At 42.7% G+C, this 22,170-nt stretch overlaps 1 long non-coding RNA gene across 1 annotated transcript in view; it reads right to left on the reverse strand.

Annotated features, from left to right (window-relative positions):
- LOC128115141 (uncharacterized) overlaps window positions 1-22,170 on the reverse strand; it is a 104,819-nt gene that overhangs the window by 452 nt on the left and 82,197 nt on the right. The gene's annotated exons all lie outside the window — the stretch shown is intronic.

The raw sequence follows: 22,170 nt of genomic DNA on the forward strand, positions 1-22,170 counted from the left end.
GCCATTATTCCCCAGCATAGACAATGCCAAGAAGGTGCTGGGTGGTCCCGAATACAGGAGACAGATAATGTAATGGCTCCATTCATCAAAAAAAAAGGCGAGTGTGCACACCAGCTGCTTGCCAGCTGGAAAATGAAGCTCTTCTCCCTTCGGAGGATAATTTACTTCTGCTGGGGAGACTCTGAAATAGTCTTCACCTTTAAAGGACCGACCAGATTCCAACGGGATCATGTAACTTTGTGTGGACTCAGCGAACGAGCGCAGAGGGGAGCAAATTAACCATGGGACTAAAGACAGAACGGGACAGCCCAATGTCCACTTCCTTGATCTGTTGCTCACCTGGCGCATACTGAGGATTCTGACATTCACTATATTTCTTTTTTTTTTTTTTTTTGTTTGGCCACCAGGAAGCTGACTGCCAAACTTTAGCTAATCCTCAAGCGTCAGTCGTACAAGAAACTGTGGGATGGATTTCTGTGTTGACCATTTCTACAGCCTCCAGTGGTTTCCCTCTACAAACTTCAGTGTGGCAAAGGATCCACCGTTATTAACCTCTTTTCGCTTTGCATACAATGAGAACAACATTTAGATACTTGGTCTGTGGTTGAAAACCTACAGGTGAGTATTTTTTTTTTTCTTAGTTGATACAGAAAAAGCAACGTAGCTCTTGGGTCCGAAAGATGGTCAGTGGGTCAGGGTGGCTGCCACCAAGCCTGATGACATGGGTTTGCTCACACACTGACTTCAGCAAGTTGTGTTCTGATCTCGACAACTGCACTGCAGCACACAAGCACCTCCCCCATATATACATTCCACATAAATTAATAAATGTACCAACTGTTTTAAAATGTTGTAGTAGCGTATCTTTTCTGTACATTGAACAATTGAGACTTTTTTCACTCAATTAAATGTGTGTTTTTAAAATTACAAACAATGACAACCACTGTCTAGATAAATTGTCTCATTAAATATTCAAGACAATCCTTAATAAGATGCTTATTTAGATATATAAGTGATATATTGAGACCTAACACTATTAAGTAGTTTATCATATTCTTATAGTTTTTTTTTTTTTTTTTTCCCGAGACAGGGTTTCTCTGTGTAGCCTTGGCTGTCCTGGATCTTACTCTGTAGACCAAGCTGGCCTTGAACTCATAGAGATCCACCTGCCTCTGCCTCCCAAGTGCTGGGATTAAAGGCATGCACCACCACCACCGCCTGGTCTTGTTTGAAATCGAGGGTTGCAGGCTTTGAGTCTGAATCCATCTGAAGGAAAAGACTCAGTCTTAAACCACAACATTTACATTTTCTTACATTTTTTTTTCAAAATTTTAAAATTTTAATTAAAAAACTTCATACTTGAGTACTGTATTTACATCATATCTATCCCCCATTCCCTTCACCAACTCCTTGATGGTGTCTGCCTCCACCCCCTCTCAAATTCACGAATTCTTCTTGTATATGCATAAAACGTCCAGAATTCATTTAGTGTTGTTTATATTTACATATTTTAGGGCTGAGCCCTTGGGATTGGATAACCTATTAGAGATCTTGTCTATGGAGAAAACTGATTCTCTGTTTCTCACCAGCCATTTCTTGCTCCTGCTTCTTTACACACTGTTTATTTGTGGGGCTGTGGGAAGCAGTTGATATGAGTATAATGATTTGAACGGAAACCCAGCTCCTGAAAGCATGTTCTAACTTACACAGTGAAACCCACAAAAGAAGGTCAGGAATTGGGTGCTGCAGTCCCCAGAGGAAGGCAGAAAACTGCAGTGGAACATGAGGAAGCAGCGCGGTGGAAATCGGGAAGGCATTTTGGCACAGCTTTGATGCAGAGAGGAAATTATGCATGAAGGAAGCTCAGGGGTCAAGAGGCAAGATTCCATTCTTGGAAAGAGACAAAGGATGAACATGGCTTGAAGGGTGGGTGAGTGCAGAGCAAGGTTGCATGCTAGAGCTCTTAAAGGAATCTGCAGACAGAGACGGACCAGTTTAGATAGACGTTCAGTTTAGACGAACTGTGCGCACATCACTTCTTCCCAGCAGGAGGCTTCCTTCTACTCACAATATATTCATGATCTAAGAATTCACCACCCTGTGACAAGCAAGGAATCATCATACTTGGGAAAAATTCTATCTTCAGTCAAGGGATTATCTGGTCAAGTTGCCCTTTTCATAGAATGCTCTAGCTCCCTGTTACATTGCTACAAAGTAGCCAGTTGCATGCATCTCACAGAAGCCCTGAAGTCTATCTCTAGACCTTGGGAGGTCTTTTTCCATCAGTCCACAGGGATGATTTTTTTCCTAGAAGATACTTGGACTTTGTGTAGGTATCTCAGAGGGCTTGTCACCCACTTTGGAGTTGCCCAGTCTTTCATCATTTCTATTTTTGCCTCCGATGCTCTTTACTCTCAAAACAACACTGCTGCCAATCACAGAGACAAAGTTACTTAGTTTCTTTTTAGCCTCCTCCCACTAACAAGCGTCTAAGGAAACAAAGCCGGTGAAATCAGTGGCACCGAGGAAGAGAGGCAGGATCCTGTTCCGGGAACAAACGCTAGTGTGAAAAAGAACAACATGAAGGATATTGTATAGTAACGAACAACACAGCATACAGCAATACATTGCATAGTAATGATCTGGCTGCTGATAATGAAGGAAGGATAATAGGAGAAAAAGAAAAGGAAGGTGGGAGGGAGGAGAGAGAGAGAGAGATAGAGAGATAGATAGATAGATAGATAGATAGATAGATAGATAGATAGAGAGAGAGAGAGATGTGTGTGTGTGTGTGTGTGTGTGTGTGTGTGTGTGTGTGTGTGTGTGTGTGTGTGTGACAATTCCAATTCCAGAAGAACTCCGAAGAGGTTAGTGTCCCGAGCAACTGGAAAAGAATAGTCCAACTCTGTGTGTTAGTGACCAGATAGACTATTCCTAACCAGTCTGTACTGTGGGCACATCTGTTTATCCACTCAATAAACTGTCATCACTCATAGAGAAAAAGCCAAACTCACCATGCTTGCCTTGATAACTTCCTGCAGGCTGATTTGTATGGCAACATTTAGTGTCTAGACCCTCTTACCTGCCTATCTACTACAGAACAGTCCTATGTTAGAGGGGAAGCCAGAGTACTCATAGAGCTATCTAGGACCAATAGGGAAAATAAACAAGAAGTTACAGGTCAAGACAGTAGATTGAATATTTATGGTTCGTGCTGGCAAGGAAAGCCATAGGGTCAAAACACACTGCCCTGACCCTTTTGAGGCATCTTGATACCTGTGCTAGGTGCTCTGTGAATGGAAAGACCACCCCTTCCCCTTTAACAGCTGTAAGAATTATTCTGAGGCTGATGAAATAAGGATATTGAGTCTCTTGTTCCGCAAAAAGGCCCAAGGGTCTGCCTTTCTCACATGTCCCACGTTCTGGTTGAGAGAACACACCTTAAATAAATACCAAGATGCCATAATATATTAGGGTCACCCTTGTTTCTGTGTGACTTGCCTTGTGTCCACATCTGTTAAGTCCAGGGGCAGTGGGACAGCCATCTGTCCTTATGATGGCTGGGTCTGTGTCCACAAACAGAAACTCAAGATATGAATGTGTTTGTTGGTCACAGGCCATGCAAACAAATCAAGTACACTCGATGTATAGTTCCATATCGTTAGCCCATCTCAGCAAAGATTGGCTAACTCCCGTGCAAGAGGTGTTGTTCAATTGTGGCTCCTTCATGCGTAGCTGGGTGGGCTTCACCACCGGCATTTGCACGCCTGACACTCACTTTTACTGTCCTGGTAAGACCGAGGTCCAAAGCTTATCTTTCCTAACAGTACTTTCAGGCTGTGGCACGAAGCTATGGTGGGTCTCAGTCCTATGCCTTTAAACAAAGAGAGGGATGCTCCACGCTGGTGCTGCAGGGGCAGCCTTACGTGAAGCGCTGATCTAGGGGCTCCCTAGAGTCTTCCCATCTCTGTTTTTCCTTCGGTCCTTGCCATAGAGTAAGACACAGGACAGCGGGACGATGTTTAAAGGGTCACGAAAGCAGGCTGGGGGGATGGCTCAGTTGGCAAAATGTTTGCTTTCCAAGAATGAGGCCATGAGTTCTCTTCCTGACACCCACATAAAGAAGAAAAGAAATCTAGGTGTGGTAGTGCTTGTTTATAATCCCAGAGGCTGAGAAAGTGAAGACAAATAGATCTGGGGTTTGGTGGTTGGCCAGGGAGAAGTTTCAAACTAGTCAGACAGTTTGTCTAAACAAACAAAAAAACAACAACAAAACAAAACAAAAAACCCAAAGTAGGTAAGTGCCCTGAGGAATGACATATAAGGTTGACCTCTGACCTCTAACCGTTGAGTGCTTGCCTGTGCAGGTGCACACACACACATACACACATACACCACACACACATGAGAAAGAGACAGACTGTGTATGTGTGTGTGTGTGTGTGTGTGTGTGTGTGTGTGTGTGTGTGTGTGAGAGAGAGAGAGAGAGAGAGAGAGAGAGAGTTTTCTGCAAGAGATGATGCCTGGTGACCGAACTAAATCTTTCAAGGAATTGGCTCAGGGATGTGGGTGACAGAGGGGGTAGCCCAGGCAAAAGACACTTGGAACGTATCTCTAATGAAGTGTGGCCAGACAATAGACAGGAGGACAGGCCATGGAAGTGGAGGATTGAGAGCTCAGGCAGAATGATGGAGGGACCGTGAACTTTCCTAAAAGGGCGTCAAGACCCACGTGGAATGTCCACATCTTCCAGGTGGTTTCTAGGCCATCAGGCCTGTGCACAGTTCTCCTCCAGGGGATGGTCTGTTCTAAAAACACAGACATTCCTGTCCATTTGTTCTCACAAGCTTCCTTTTGAAGACCCTATGAAATGCCTGCTGGGGGAATCTTTGATTACCTCCCCTCATGTCTCATCACACCCCTTTCACAGAGAATCGAGCTGCAAACTGTCTTGGGAAAATGGAATTTGGCAGTTGGAGATTTTATAACTTCAGAATGTCTAATAGCTTCTGAACCCTGTGAGGACAATGACATTGAGCGAATGTGGAAGAGATTCAGATGCAGGCACGCACATTTTTGTATCAGCAGATCCAGGCTTTTGTTCAGTGTGATGGCTTTTGCTGCAGTTCCTTTAATGTGTTCTGAGCATCAACTGGAATAGTCTCCACCTGAGAACTAACCCCCCAAAAGAAAGAATGTGACCCAAGTAATAAGAAATTCAACACGAGAAAATTATGTCATTTATTTTATTGGCATTCATTCAGCCAAAATAAGTTTGTCTCTGGCTAGTCACATTAACCCTTTCAAATGTCTGTGGGATGTCTGTGTTCCCCACGTAATAAACTATGCATGTGCATTTGGAGAGAGCAGTTTCCATGAGACATCTGTTTTCGTTCATGCGCACGGTGCATTATTTTATCATGATGTATTCTTTGTGGTATTATTTTAGAAATCTATTACCCACAGATCACTAGAAGATCTCTTCTCCTGTCGTCTTTGGGATAATGAACACGCTCCACATGTGTAAATCTGTCAGGCTGAGTCTTCTCTTTGAAGGACAGTTTCTCATTCACAAATCAAAGAAATCACTCTTAGGTTTTTCTAACCAGGACTGTTTTACTCTAGAGGTTCAGAACATGTATCATTAGCTTCAAGCATAAAACAGCTCATTGACGAGCCAAACTGGAGGAAACAATTGAATCTTTCTTGTTAGTTTTAAAGATGCTTTTAAAATCGAGAAATGCCGAGATATACTCAATCTGGGGAGAAAACAACTGATAAAATAGATCCTTATCAAATTCACTTTGGAATCCAAGAAACCAAGATTCATCAAGCAAGACACTATTTTGTGTTCTGATTCTTCAGATCTCTACAATCGATGAAAGTTTCGCCAATCTTGTCTTATCGCTCTGTGCTCAAGTGTTCATCAGCAAGGCATGGAAATAGGTGTGTTTCTCTTGGGTTCTGTTGGAAACTATTCCCTGCCTCCCGGTGCCGTCCTGTGAATACACAAACAGCTTCTATTGAATATGTGCTGTGTCAGGCTCTGTGAAACACCGAGACGGAAGTCAGTCTTATCTCCAGGGTCTGCACTATCATAAGAAAATGCCCAGACAAAGATGAGCCATCCTATATCTCTGAGATTATAATGTCTTCTGTGGAGATTTGTCCAGCCAGAATGTACCTCCTGCAACAGGCAGCTGCAGAGAGGCCAGAGGCTGCTGGGTGTCCCCAGGGAACTCAGAAAGAGTCACCAAATGAAGAGCTAAGCAAATCAAGATGTTGAATGAAGATGTGGGTTTAGGATTAATTGTAATAAAGTAGAGTAGTCAGTGTCCCAGGAAAATAATTCCTGAACGGCCAGTTCACTCCGCTCAAATTAAAGTACATTGAACAGACAGCTAAGTCTAAGGTATATATAAACATTTTTTCTCTAACTACATAGTGACATTTTTATTTTTAACTAGATTTATTCAATACGTATTATAATTTTAAAAATTTATTAGTGATTCATACGAATCATTTATAGTTTAAGTACTATTATCCAAAAGTGAGAAGATTATAGAACATTTGTAACATTAAGAAATCTATTCCTTTGTCCATAATATTTTTTTCCACATTTAAAACACTTCTTACTTTCCTTACATGTACAAGGATGTCTTACACTCGTAGATGTCCTGTGACCTGTTAAATGTTTACCTAATATGTGTAAAATCCTATTTTTGCAAAGAAAAATTATGGAATCATGTATGTTTAGGTTCAGAGAGAAATGTGCTTTCGAATCTTCACTATATTGTGTCTAAAAGGAGGGACCTCATCATTGCTGATCCTGCTTCTGAACATGCAAGGCTAAGAGGATGGGTGTGGACCAATCCCAAGTCATCTATAATAGACTAATCATTCTCAGAATGGCCTCGAAGATCATTCTCTGAGGCCTCGTAAAGGCTGTGTGGTTGCCTGTTTATGATCCAGTAATTAGGACTTAATCTACTTTTAATTCTATGTCATCAATATCTCTGTAATTGTTTCATTAACAGCATATCTTTTAGTGATGAGTATTTTCTTTGACTGTTTCTTTCCATTTCTGCTCTCTATTACCTCCTTCCCATCCTGGTTATTTTCCCCCCTCTTCCTTACAGATCTCCTTTCCACGTTCATGCCTTTTGGTTTGGTTTTGTCGCCCACTGATTTTAACCAGGGCCATCTGTGTGGCCATGAGTCAGGAGCTATCCATTCAAGCCGGATAGGCTCAGCCTTTGCTACCTAACTGTCCCTTCCCCAGAACTGCTCAGCTGCCACTAGTTCAGGAGGGAACTGTCGGGCCTCAGGAGCCCCTCTTCTGTGTGGTTGATGACAGACCTCGGCTTCACGGGTCCCATGCTGTGACATCACGTTTACAGCGGCTGTGTCATAAATGGAGGGGGACATTTTCTGTCTCTTCTCCCCATTTTCTAGCTCCTGCACTCTTTCCACACCCTCCTCTGCAATATTTCCTGAGCCTTAGAGGCCATGGTGTAAATGCCCTGTTTCAGGCTAAGTACTCAACCATCATTTAGTCACAATACCTTGGGTACCCATGAGTCTCTGCACTCCCTGTTGCTCACTTCAAAGAGATGTTTGGGATTAAGAATAAAAGCAAAATTTGTCTGTGGATATAAGTATTTATCCTGAAGTTTGGCGTCTTGTCAATTTAACTAACTAATAATAGTGAGGTTGCCACTAGGGTCGATGACCTTCCCACCCACGGATATTTGACCAGGTTTAGCATACCAGGCATGTATTCACTCCCGTGGGGGCAGACTTCAATTTCGGAGGTAACATCAGCATTAATAGAATGGAATAAGATGAGAGGTAGTGCTACATTTAAAAAAAAAAAATCAGTTGTATTTGAACGGCAGGAATTACTTTATCTGAGACTCTTCATCTTTTGGGGTGATGGGCAGATGAGATGAAGGACATTTGCCAGACCATACTGTGCTGAGGCTACTCTCAGTGGTTCTGCTTTTTCTAAGCAGAACCATAGAAAGATCTACTGCAGAAGGGACAGAGTGTCCTTCATGACCTAGAGACCTCTGGGGTCAATGAATGGGTGTTCAGGGAAAGTGAGGTTTAGTCCACTTTAAAAGAGAGACTTTGCAAACTTTGAGTCAAAAATCATGGAGTGTTTTGAAGGCAGAGAGTTACCCTGTGATTACTGCAGTTATGCAGGAGGAAGCTTAGGCAGGCCTCATGAGGCTGTGTGTACAGCAAATTAGAAACTCAAATGCCTTCTCACATTAGATGGCCTTTCTGATTCCTTCTGGATCTTCCTGAAGCCATAATTTGGCATCTATCATCTACTCAACCTCTACTTCCCAAACAAATGGAAAGTCCGGGGTCTTCCGGGATCCTTGCTGGAGAGGTACTTGGGGATACACAGGAGGGAATTGCTCACTCTGCTTTGGTCTAGACTCCCAGAGTCTCGGGACCTGTCAGAGGAGTGGAGAGAGCAAATGGTCTGTTAAGGACCCCCCTAACTCTGAGCACAAGGACATGGTTAGTGACTGGCACTGGAACTTATTGGAGTGTTCTGCAGCCCTCCTCAAAAACTCCAGGAGTCTCATGTCAGCCGTATTCTCTGACTGTGCTGGGTTTGAGTTTTGCTTCGCGTGTTCTGTACTAGACATGAGAACTGAAGGGGGAGAATTCCCATGGGTGGCCTCTCAGCTCCCTGGGGCTAGACGACCTCAGGCCTTGTTGGCATAGGTACTTATCTTTCCTTTTTTTTTTTTTTTTTTTTTTTTTTTACAGGGTTTCTCTGTGTAGCTTTGCGCCTTTCCTGGATCTTGCTCTGTAGACCAGGTTGGCCTCGATCTCACAAATATCCACCTGCCTCTGCCTCCTGAGTGCTGGGATTAAAGGCCTGCACCACCACCACCCGGCTTTTTTTTTTTTTTTTAATCTGACTTCTGTTCACCTCCATGGTTAGTCTAGCATTCCCTTAGTCCTATTTTCCGCAACACTAGGATTATTTTCTGGCTTCTACATGTCCAAGAATCTCTTCTGGTGTAGGTTTCTTCGCTTTAATTTCAAGAAAGTAGCAAGGTAAACTTTAGGTTGTCATCTCCCAGGTTGCCATTCGAAAGACCTGGGTAAACTGTGTCCTGTTTATCCAGAAGAACAAGTGGGACATTGCTCTAGCTGTGCACAGAGCCCAGTGTAGGGAGGAGGGCATGGATGGAGGCAACAGGTGGGCCTCTGCTCCGGCTGTCACACTGGCTAGCCCTTAACTCGGCTGAATTTCTGTTCCTTTTCACCCAAAGCAAGAGATTTCTGATGATGCCAAAAGCCCACTGTGGCTCCTAGTTACTCAAACTGGTCGGCAGAGACACACTTAAGTCATTCCTTTTCCCAATAGCACCCTCATTTACTTCTGGCAGTAACTTCCAGTATGGGGAGAGGCTTCCATGTTGGCGACTGTGATGCCTGGCAGGTCGGCAGGGCCCCCTAAGAACTGATTGACACCGTCAGTATTTACAGGGTTTCTATTCTGTTTCTCACGTCGCCGACACAGCATGTTTAGTATTTGTTGATTCTTCCTGGTTTCTACAATGACCCATGAGCATTCCAGTTGCTTCGTGACTACCACATAAAAAGCAAGTGCTGCTATATGATGATGATGATGATGATGATGATGATGATGATGATGCAGACCTGGTGAACAAAAGTGGGTTCCACGACTAGCAGTCAACCCTGACCCCGAGCATTTAACAGCTCCGTTTTGTTTCACTTTACGTTCGTTCCAGCCAGAAAGTGACTACTCTTGAACAGTTCCCATAATACCTCCATTGTGCACCTTCCATCCCTGTTTCAGAGGCAACGTATAACCCGGCCATGCCGATTCCTGGATGATGTTTCCAATGTGCTAGCTCAGCTCCCACTGCTCTGTAGCAACGGGAAATGAAGTCAGTCCAGAGCGAAGGGGCTAACCGTGTTCCTGTGTGAGACAATATCTGGAAGTATTGGAAAAAGTAAAGGCAGAGTGCGTTTCACGATCCCAGCTCCACCCATGCTTCATGATTTCACCTTGGGAAAGTGACTTCATTCTGCCAAGAGAAGATCCTTGGCTACACAGGGGAAGTGCAGATTCTCATTCTGAGGAGTGTGAAACCATGTGTAAGCGCATGGCCGCTGAACAAATCATACTATAATACAATAGAATTGGTAACTGTAAATAGCCTGTCTGTAAACCTGATATTCCTTGTAGTTCAGAGGAGTGGGAACACATGACCATGGAACAAAAGGAACCAGGACAATCCTGCGCCACGGAGGACTTCCTGTGGTCCAGGGCAGACTGTAAGAGAGCATGCTTTCTAGTCCAGGCTACACTAGGTCCAGTGAGCATTTCATGGAGTTCAACCTCTTCTTGTGTTTACACAGGAAGAGAGTTGAACTGGCGGCTGCCAGGGATGTTTTCTACTGTGTTCTGCTCTGGTCTGTGTGTGCTCCCTAGGGCTGCTCCGAGTGAGTGACTGCATGGTGTACCAGACAAGGCCGGTGGGATCCTGGGAGAAACCAGTGTCTCCTTTGCCTTTTGCTATGGTCAGGGGCTGGATAACAAAGCAGCTAGACCTACAGTGGGATTTGGAAGACAAGCTAATCTGTCTCTCTCTCCATCTCTCTCTGTCTCTGTCTCTCTGTCTCTGTCTCCTCTCTCTCTCTCCCTGCCTCTCGCATATACACATGGTAGGGGGCAAGCACAGTTGTAGACAGAGGTATTTCTGGAGGTGTCAATGAGATTATCAGAACAAATTACACCACAGCTTAATCTATTTAGTTCTGAAGACACGAGGAACTCAGGGAAGGTCTGTTGTCTAGGGAATACATCCTCAGCAAGGAGAATGTACCCATGAACCTCAGTGTCCCTCTATCTGGGATAAGGGATCTGTGAGCAAGAGTAGAACCAGAACCTGAGCCATCTCAAGGCAGCTGCTGTCATCTTTAGGACCTTTTTCTCTCTGGGGACATAAACCTTATGCATCTTACCTTCCCTGAACATACAGAAGGAATCTCATTTATTTCTCGTTTATTTGCGTTCTTTTTTTTTTTAATTTCAGGAAAGAAAAAAAACACATAAGAAGTGTAAAAAAGAAAAGCGTGAGTTTCATTTTTAAAAGAGCAGACATTTGGATCTTGCCAAATATCCCTCCATCTAATACCACTAAGTCAGCAGGGCTGTATCATCTATGTGCTCTGTGTATTCAGGAAAGAGGCTCCAGGTCTCAGAATTCTCTTCCTTGTCTGCTAAAAACAAAAGACAAAAATAGCAATGGGATGTGAGGGCCTGGCTTCTCTGTGGTTCCCCCTGTCATCCTACCCTCTGCTTCTCCTGGCTGGGATGTGAGTCCCGGAAGATGGAAAGCATATATTTGCCTAAGAAGGGTTTCTCACTCTTGATGGTGATGCAGTCTCATCAATGGAAAGGAACACATAAAGATGATGTATTATTAAACTAGGTCACATGCAGAATTTCCATCCACCTGCCTGAAGGGAAAGTTCCCTTATTTCATGTACGACGGATATGGAATAAAGGGGAGGCATTTATAACATTGTGACATCCTTGGGAAAGTGTCCTTGAAATGAGTCAGTCTTTCTTTCAGAGCTGTGCTCATCAGAAGATATTAAAGGACGCTAAAAATAAGTGTACAATGTGCCCCCTGCGTGTCCATCCCAGCAAGTGTGTCTCTGAGATGGTCTTTGCATATTAACAATCAAGATAGAGACATAATCATCATCTACCACCTACAACTTTTCCAGGGAGGAATACAGCATCTTTTTTTTTTTTTTAGACTTTTGTGTCACCCTCCAACTCCATAAATCTTTGTCAACAAGGGAGGCATGACCTACACACGTTCATCTCCTAGAGGGCACCATGGCTATATCAGAGGGTTTGGTCCAGACTTGGTGAACCCAATATAAATCCCAGAAGACACAGCAATAAGTCAGGCTGCAAAAACATTCCTAAGTATGAGCCTCTGTTCTAACTGGTCTACATTTGTCCTGCAAAGTACAAAGAAATTTTCATATCAACTTCATTTATGGTCCCCAGCCATTTTCTTTTATATCTTTATTGAGAGATCCCACCAAAGCCAATCGCATTGATAGACAATGGAGCTGAGCTCTGTGGGAGGCAGAACTGTAACTTTGGAGCCAGGCTAAATTAGGGGGGAAGATTTCCCATTTGGGTATCTATTGAATTTTGTCAGCCATATTACATTTTATGTTACCTCCTTTAATGGTGTGTTGTAGAAATAATTGGGATATTTTAACTACATTACCTATTTCAGTGTCAATGTAATCTAGATGTAATGCAGAGTGAAAAGACTATCTGGATGCTGTTTGTATTACCATCACCCCTTCTTCTGGGAAAATAGGACAAAACACAGATTCACCTCAGACAGAACAACAGTGACGGACCAAAGAAAGGATTCCACCCAACTCTACGGAACCGGTAGAGCTTACTGGATCTTCTCAGAGGAGCATGAGCAATTTACAGTGTCAGAAAACCACTGAGTGGAGATGGTGAGTGAAAGCTGCACCAGTGGAGTGCCCTGCCCAACTTGTAGGCAGCTCCACCAATGAGTTTCCGCTCTGCGGAAACTTCACTGCCTTCATAACCCCAGGTAGGGCCCTATGAGGCTTACAACTTTTTTTTCTTTACAAGATTTATTCAGATTATTTTTAAGTCTCTCTCTCTCTCTCTCTCTCTCTCTCTCTCTCTCTCTCTCTGTATGTGTGTGTGTGTGTGTGTGTGTGTGTGTGTGTGTGTGTGTGTGTGAAAGAGAGGCGGGTATCAGATCCCCTGTAGCTAGAGTTACAGACGGTTGTGAGCTATCAGGTGTGTGTGGGAACTGAACTCGGGGCCTCTGCAAGAGCAGTACTCTGAGACATCATCTTCCCAGTCCAGTGATCTAATTTTCCTCAGACTCTGTTTCTTTCTCCCAAGAAATGTTTCAATCTGGTTGAAATAGCTACATAACAACCATGAAGATGGGTATCTGGGTTGTTCTGACTCAGTTCAGGACTCCAATTGTTCCTGCCAGTTCCCTGCTACCACAGCTGGACTTTGAAGTGTGGCTTCCACCTACACTCACAGTCCTCACATCTTCTCGGTTTTACATTTAGTTGTTTTAGAGGGATGTGCTTTACCTGCCACAGTGCTCACTAGGCCCATCTGAAAGGCCTACCTCTGGCTGAATACTCCAGACTCTGTGTGTGAACACTGTTCCTTTTCTCCACGTCTAAGCGCAGAGCGTGCTGAAAGCCAGGAGATCTTGCCCCACATTTTTCTGTAGGCCTAGAGCAGGATGAGAAGCCAAGGTATATGTCTTCCCTTCTGTTTGCTGAATTCTTTAGAAGACTATATTTATCCTGGCCATGGCCACTTCCTCTATGGCTTTGTAGCTACATTTGACTTCCTGTCCTCTCTGTACCCCATGCCACTGGAGGGTGGAGTTGCAGAAGTCACCACCTCCCCCTTCCCTGACACTTCCCTCATGGCCAGATTCCCACCATGACATGGGCTCTCCCAGCGCGGTGTTAACAATTTGATCACGTACGGCTCATGGGAACACAGCGGGGCTTTTACCTACAGATGACTACAAGCATTATAATTTATGTATTAAGGAAATCAAAGGAAGGGAGGGGAAGAGAGAGAAGGGGGAAGGGAAGGGATGGAAGGAAAGAAACACTTAATGGAAGAGAGTGGACAAGAATGCTAAAGGGCAAAGTGTACTCATGTAAGAACCTACTCTGGGGGCTGGAGAGATGGCTTAGTGGTTGGTTAAGAGCACCAGCTGCTCTCCCAGAGGACCCAGGCTCAATTCTTAGCACCCACAAGGCACCTCACAACTGTCTGTAACCCCAGTTCCAAAGGATGTGGCACCCTCACAGAGACATATATACAAACAAACAAACAAACAAAGGAAGGAAGCTGCTCTGTGGTTATGCCTGGGGTGGACACTCCATTGCTCCCTCCTTCCCTGAGAGGAACTGCTGTACTTACATTTTGCTATTGAGACAATGACACAGAATTCCTAACTTCTCAGAGTCATTCCTACAGAAAATGCTAATTATATCTGAGTCCCTCAACACAGAATAGTCGAGATAGATATAAACCAATAATGATAAAAGAAAAAATCAACTGTCAATCAAATCCCAAGACAGGTACACTCTTGCCTGGCTGGGTCCATACATGACCCAGGCAGGTGGATTCTCGCTGTGTGGGTACCTTACCCATGGGAGCTTTGGTTGTTAGTTACGGATATGGTTAGAGGCCTTACTAAAATGCTCCCCAAGGCTGCTTTCCCAAGCTTCCACCTCCGTTTTAGAGACCTCTTCCTACTCTGTTTGCTCTGGTGCCTTTCTGTGTTAGACCTTTCTACTGCTGGGAAAGGCACAGCCTGCTTGCCCCCTGCTGAAGAAACTGCTTTTTCATCTTCACTTGGCATGAAAGCGCTCAGGGACTACATTTTTAAATGATAGTTGAATCCCACCCCCCGACTCCCGAAACATACATCTTTTTTCACATGGTTAAAATGATTTGCTAGCTCGGCAGAAAGAAAGAAAGAAAGAAAAAAAAGTCCTGGAATCAACATACCAGAAATCATGATGCTCCTTTAATTATAAAACCTGTCTGGGTTCCAGGGCTTTTAGGTGTGATGGTCACTTTCTGTGAGGTAATCATCTCTATCGTGCCTATCACATGCTATTTTTCTTGCCTATCACATACTATTATTCCTGGGCATAGTGATGATAGGCCGTTAATTACTTGGTGTGTGAATGAGTCTTACAACTCAGGGTCTTCTGTCGCTGATGTGGAATTAGTCCAGCCTGGCCAGTTGTACTAGCTCTTCTCAGACAATAATTCACTGTTAACAGTTCAGAAAATATTTAGCAAGAAAAACTTAACAGCGGCTTGTTTTCCCCCTGAATGGTCTGCCCTTTAAAAGCCTATCAGTTCTATAGGTCATCAGAGAAGACAGAAATAAGAAGGCATATACACATAGACTGGGCCATAAACACAGAATTTTGGACAGTGGTATGCAGGTAAATATTTAACACTCAGCTCTCTGTTGTATGTCATCTTGCTGACATGAAATATAGGCAGCGAGCCATTTACAAATCATAAAACATACAATCATCTTTTCTGCAAATTCCACACAGGCAATTGTTTCTCACAGTATGCTTTTGTTGACTTTGCCAGACTCTTAACCCCATAGACAAAATGTGGTTTCAATTGACAGACAAGGATAGTTGCAACATGGATGTTAGCTGAGATTTTCGCTCATCTTAACAAGTGAGATAAAAGCCAAACAGCAAAGTGAATCAGAACCACACTCATTTGTCTACACTATGAGTGACTTCTTTGCTGAATGGGTAATTGTTCTCAAATGCTGTGAGAATATTCATTCATGTTGCTCATGTTGCTAATTCACAGTGTTTCCTTCAGTTGTCAAAATGACACACGTTTAAGTGTAATCTACATTTACATTTTCCCATAGTTTTTTTCATGAACCTAAAAGTCAAGAAAGTCAACCTCTAAATAACGTTTGCCAATTATTGTGGTATAAATATACACCCATGGCTGTCTTCCATCTTCCAGCATGCTGCTCCCAGGTGCAGACACTGAACGGGTTACTGTCAGTAACACATCCCCACGTCATACACCCAACATGCAATCAGTGTAAGTAAGCTCATTTCCATAGACAGGAGTTAGAAACTAACCATCTTCGAACATTTGTATTTGCTTTCAATATAAATGAAGTTCAGGTGATTGAACAGTCAATGCCAATTGTGTCTAAAATTCCTGGACATGCAAAAATGCCTCCAATAAGCTAACACAAGACATCTCCAAGAAACTGGGGATTGAATTTTGGGTTGAAGGTGAAAAATAATTGATAACCTGGTATACTTAAAATTACTCATTTCCAATTTCACCCTGTTTTCTAACTCTTGTATTTCACCTGTTTGATTCAGAGCAATAATTCACTCACAGACATGGAGGACATGCTGTATACCCAAGCTTGCTGAAGACATACGGTCACTCATAATTGAGCATAAGAGGAAATATATGTATTATGTGAAATATAAATTTCAGACCTTTGAAAACTGGCTCAAAAAATATTCATTGTAAATACTGAACAATTCATTCAAAGAAACACTTAATACATATGTTCCTTTTTGAAATTAATCATAAGCCAACCTTGGGCCTTAGACTCCTAGTATGTTAGATCCTTTGAAAGAAACTCTGTTAGGATCAAAGAATGTAGGAGACATTGGTAGGTATGGAGAAGGGAATTTAAAGAAAATATTCCATTAGACCGTTTAAAATTGTGTCTAAGTGTGTGTGTGTGTAGAAAAATAACTTTTAATTGAATTGCTTTTAAAATCCTATGCAGGTGCAGCCTTAGGAATTAAATACACCAACAAAGAAGATGCAAAAATATAAAAGCAGATAGGAAATAATAGAAATGTCACTGAATATAACATCACACATTTGAATAGTTGTCACAAACTGGTTTCTAGAGAGTTAAGGTGGTATTAAGACAGGCACAACACATGATTGGTGTTGATGATGTTATCAAGGTACCTGCCCCATCCAAGAAATTCCCCTCTGTGTTTGTCTTTGCAACATGCTTCTGCTTCACGTGTATTGAAAGGGTAAAAAGGGGAACTGTAGAAAACTTTGTCCTAACAAAATCAACAAGTTAGCTGAAAGAGACAAATTCCTAAGGCACTCAAGAATGACCAAGTCCCTAAAGAAGAAAGGGACAACTTGAATTGCCCTGAATTTATTAAAGACATTTGCTTACAGTTTAAATTTTTTCTAAGTGCTTTCCCATAATGCCATGCAATTTCCTTGGTGGATTATATCAAAATTTTATGAGACATTCACGGTAATTTTATTAAAATGTATGAAAGAAAATTGAGAGTGAAACAAAAGTCTCAAACACACTTTAAGAAACTGACATGATTCTTTCCAAAATAAGACAAAGACACAAGGAAAGATACAACAGACCGACATCCCTCCTCAACATGGGTATAAGGGGTCTTGAAATATTTAAGCCAATTTAACAATGTCATGGTTTAAAGAAAAAATGTCTCCCACAGGCTCATATATTTTGAAAACTTGGTCCCCTAATGGTGGCGCTGTTTGGGGAGGCTTAGGAAGTGTGGCTTTGCTGGAAGATGTATGATAGAGCGCAGCGGGTTGAGTGGGAGGCTCTGAGAGCCTAAGGCCTAGCCCTAGGCCCAGTTTGATTTCTCTGCTTTGAGCTTGTGGTTAAGATGTGAGCTCCTGGCTTTCTGCTCCATCTGCCTTCTTTCTTTGCCATGATGATGGTGAACTCTTATCCCTCTTGAACCATAAGCCCACAGAACCTCTTCCTTAGACAAGTTAGTTGCCTTGGTCATGGCATTTTGTTACAGCAGCAGAAAGGTAATTAATCCAAACAGTGTATCTGAATAGACCAGGAATGTACGCCTGCTTTATTATTTGAAAATAAATGTTACTGACCTTATTAAGAAACTTAAAAAAAAAATCCACATTCCAGTAGATGGGGAAGAAGTATTTGACAAACTCCAACTTCTCCAATTTTCTTTACTGATTAAAATGTCACCAACTAGAAACAGAAGGTGCTTTTTCACCATACACACACACACACACACACACACACACACACACACACACACACATACACACATACACACACACACACACACAACTACATGATGAACTTGGAAGAGTGGTTTAGCAAGAATAAACTTAGCCAGAGTGGGAAGGGGATAAGAGAGGAAAGCAGAGAGTGAAAATGACCGAAATACATTCTATAAAGGTAGGAAATTGTAAAAACAAAACAAAATAAAACAAACATATATGCACGTATACAATCCTGCAGCTAACAGCTCCATTATGGGGAAACACTAATTTGCTACAAAGGTGAGATTGGCCTTCATGGGTTTTCTTCAGCTTTTTATTGGGCATTTTAGCCAGTGAGATAAAACAAACAAAACTACCAACCAGCACCCAAACTGTAAAGCCGAAAGTGAAAAGCTTTTGAGGTGTCATGTGGAACTCCAATGGATTTTGCATCAGAACCTATGAGAACTAATAAGCTTAACTTATTTCGGGATATAAGGGTGTATAAGTATTTCAACTATCTTAGCTATGATAATCACTACTGGCAATGTTAAAAATCAGTCCCTCTCACTAGAGCCTCGAAGGATGCAAGGTACTTGGAGGAAATCCGTGAAAAGATGTGCAGGTAATCTGTGTCATAGAAACCAGAGGCAGCATGGCAGGAGCTGATGAGGGAGCTAAATATGCAAAGAGATCTGCAGGGGTAAGGAGCAGGCAAAATTTCCCTGCACTGGTTCTCAGGTTCAGTGAGATTCTATTCAAAATGCCAGAGAGGTTCTTCTGCAAATAATTGGCAAGTGAATTTGAAAGTTTATCTGGAGAAAACAAAGTACGTAGAGCATCCAACCAAACTTAGAAAGAACAAAGTTGGAGGAGCAAGAAAAACTCATTTGAAGACTCACAGACTTTAGTAGCCAAGCTTGTCATTTGTTGCTTTGTGTGTTTTAGTTTTTTGTAGAGTTAGTATTCTATTAAAAGTAACTTTAAAATTTTTTAAATGTGTGTGTATGTGGGTGTGTTTGTGCACAGGTACAATGGTGAGTATTGATGTCAGAGCACAACTTGCAGGAGGTGGTTCTTCTTCTTCCAACTCGTGGATCCCAGCCTCAACTCAGGCTGTCAGCCATGGTAGCAAACTCCTTTATCTGTCGGGCCATCTCCCAGGCCATATTAAAGATATCTTAGTATGGGGTTAAGTGTGGAGCTCAGGAGAGAATGATTCTCAAAAATATATGGAAATACATTGACAAGTATGGGTGTGGGCTTCTCAAAGAGAGTCATAAAACTTTGGTACTAACATAGACTAATATATCAAGTTAACACAGTGAAGTCTAGAAACAGATCAATAGAGAGTCAACTAATTTTTCACAAAATGCAAAGGCAGCAAGCTCAAGAAGGTGAGTATTCTCAACCAACCAAGGTAGAAATTTTGTATAATCATAAATAGGAAAAGTTAGATGCAAAGTGATACCTAAAGCTGAGTCAAAGCCGATCATAAACCCAGAATAAGCCTCAAACTATAATGCTTCTAGCAGTAAAGCAGAGATGAAACCTGTGTGATTTGAGAGCAGATAAACATTTCTTAGATGAAAATCCAAAGGATGCTCAAGCTTATCTTGGCCTGCAGCGAAATGAATACCTGCTCTAAAATAATGCAGTGATGAACTGCAGACTGGAAGAACTTACCTGTGTATCACAGAGCTGAGCAATGTAATCCATTAATACGATGCCATAACCAAGAGCTAAGGATATAGCTCAGCAGTAAAGCACTTGTCTAGCATAGGCAGGACTCTGGGTTCAATTCCCAGGACCACACATAAATGAATAAAAATTAAAAGCAATTAATTTTCAGGAGCTAGAGAGATGGCTAGATAGTTAAAAGCATTTGCTACTCTTGCAGAGAACTCCTGTTTTGTTCCCAGCATCCAAATGATGGCTCACAATTGCCCGTAACTCAAACTCCAGGGGAATCTGGTATGTATACACGCCTGCACGCATGCACACCCATGTGCATACATAAAAATAAAATGAAAATCCTTAAAAATAATACAATCAATAATCACAAAACCTTGAAACAACTCAAAACCTCCCCCCCACAATGAAAAATGGACAAAAACCATATAAAGTCACTTACAGTATTGTTCACCACAATTTTATCTGAAATAGTACAAAACTGGAAGCAATCCAGATGAGACCATGTCTAGATGAATAAATAAACATTGTGGCATATCCACAAATTCAATGAATACTATTATCAGGATTCTTCCCACAGGATATGTGGGTGAATTTCAAAATAATAACACCAAATCAAAGAATCCAGATCACACACCATATGATTCCACTAGTGTAACTAAAGCAGTGTAAAGTAAATGGAACCAAAGGGATTAGCAATCCCTGATGATAGATAGCCATGGAATGGGTCAGCCAGACGGGTTCTAAAAGGACACAGAGACTTCTAGAAGTGATGGCTATGTGTGCACCTGGCCTGCCACCCACACTCATGAACATGTGGTGGACAATCAGTCACATTCAGCTCATTAGTGTAAACTACACCCCAAGAAAATAATGAAAGCAAATGGGCAAATGAAGTTTAAATCAGTTTCCCCTCCAGGACTGGGGATGCATGCCGCTCACTTGGAAGAGTGTTTGCTTAGCATGCACAGGGCATGGTATTCAGTCCCAAGGGTGGCAGAAACTGTGTGTGGTGGAATGGGCTTGTAATCCTGTATTCAGGAGGTTGAGGCAGGAGGATCAGAAGTTCAGGGTCATCCAAGACGACATCGGGAGCTCAAGGACAGCCCCAGAGCACTCAAGACCCCTCATCAAATCTTCAACTACTTAAAAGAAAACTTAGCTCGTGCCCCCGACCTTCTCTAGCAACAGATATTTACACTTCACAATCTTCATTTTGAGTTCCATCAAGCAGTCATTTTAGATTTTTGTTTGTTTGTTTGGTTTTTTTTTTACAGAAAATATTTCTGAAGAGATTAAGAAGTGCAATTGTGGGATTTGGGAGATGAAGCTCAGGTTAAGAGGGCTTGCTGCTGTGACAGAGAACTGGGGTTAAATTCCCAGCATCCATGTTGGGAGATTCTCAACGGCCTGAAGTCCAGCTTCAAGGGCTGCGACATGCTCTTCTCGCCTCCTTGGGTAATTGGAATCACATGCACAGGCCACCCCCTCCCACATACACATAATTTAAAAAAAATACATGTGTTTTGACCCTTTCCTATGCTCTGCATACGTCTGTCCAGGATGTTTGCTCCTGAATCCATTTCTTCATTTGCACAGTGTCAGTTCCATTGTGAAGACCCTTTTGGCAAATTATACAGAGGTGGTGGGTTTTGGTTTTTTGAATTGCAAGACAATGCATTTGCTTGTTTCTCGATTCCCCGTGCTTCATATACTAGTATAAGAGTTTCTGGTTTCCTCTTTGTAGCCTCAAGTGCAGGCCTGGCTGACTGGAGCAGGCAATGGGCAGGAGCCTACAGGGCCAGTGCTACTCTGCTAATCCTCCAGCCTCCTGCACCAACAAAAGTGTGTTGTGTTCACGGCTTGAAATTACCATCAACAGAGCTTGTCCTTGATCTGAGCAGTTTAAACCCTCTGGGCCTTGGCAAGATTTGTATCCTCCATTAATTAGTTGATGCGCAGAAAGCGCTTTGAAGATGGAAAACTCTGTGAGAGTCCAAAGCCATGTAGGAACAATGATCATTATCTACCGACGAGTTCCAAAGCCAGCTGTCATGACTGGAAAACACAGCCTGGCTTCAGATTGACAGATCCAAGAGTCCCGGATCTGAAATTTCCTTGAAAGGTGTACTCGGGAGCTGCACTTGGGAGCTCAGGGGCCCACGGGGCTTTAGCCAGAAGACAGACATGGATCCTCAGTTACCCTGTTGGACATGGCTCCCCATGGCTACCTGATACCCAGCCAAGCAGTTCAGTTTCCAGGAATAGGTGCTGAAAGTCTGCAGGCTAGAAGCTCCACTCAGTGTCTGGTAGCGCTCAGACTTAGCTGTGACCGGGCACGGAGATTCACTTCCAGGCTTTAGCAATGCTGTAGCATGCCACTTTAGAAAAGTATGCCACCGGAGTAAGTGCTTGGTGTGGGTCTCCTACTGTGTTTAGGTAAGTAAGCTTGGAAAGTTTCAATATCTACTGCTCAGTGTTATGCCTGGAAATACCTGGTGAGAAGCCGACTCACCCTGAGAGCTCCTCACAAGGTCAGAAGGTATTCCTCTTGCTAGCTGAAATATGTCCAAGACAATAGGAAACAGACCTTTTGTACTGTGCCCACTCATACGGATTTTAGCTGTTACATATAAATGTGTGTGTTAGGTGCATGTGGAGATCAGAGAACAACCTTAGACTGCATTTGTCACTAGCCTGGGATTCAACAACTAAGCTAGACTGGCCACTGAGCCCCAGGGATGCCTAGATTTCTACTTCTAAAGAACTAAGATTTTAAGTGTTGTGCTGAGATGCTC

This window comes from Peromyscus californicus, unplaced genomic scaffold (genome assembly GCF_007827085.1).
Source record: "Peromyscus californicus insignis strain IS unplaced genomic scaffold, ASM782708v3 Scaffold_1__1_contigs__length_55948999, whole genome shotgun sequence".
Taxonomy (NCBI): Eukaryota; Metazoa; Chordata; class Mammalia; order Rodentia; family Cricetidae; genus Peromyscus; species Peromyscus californicus.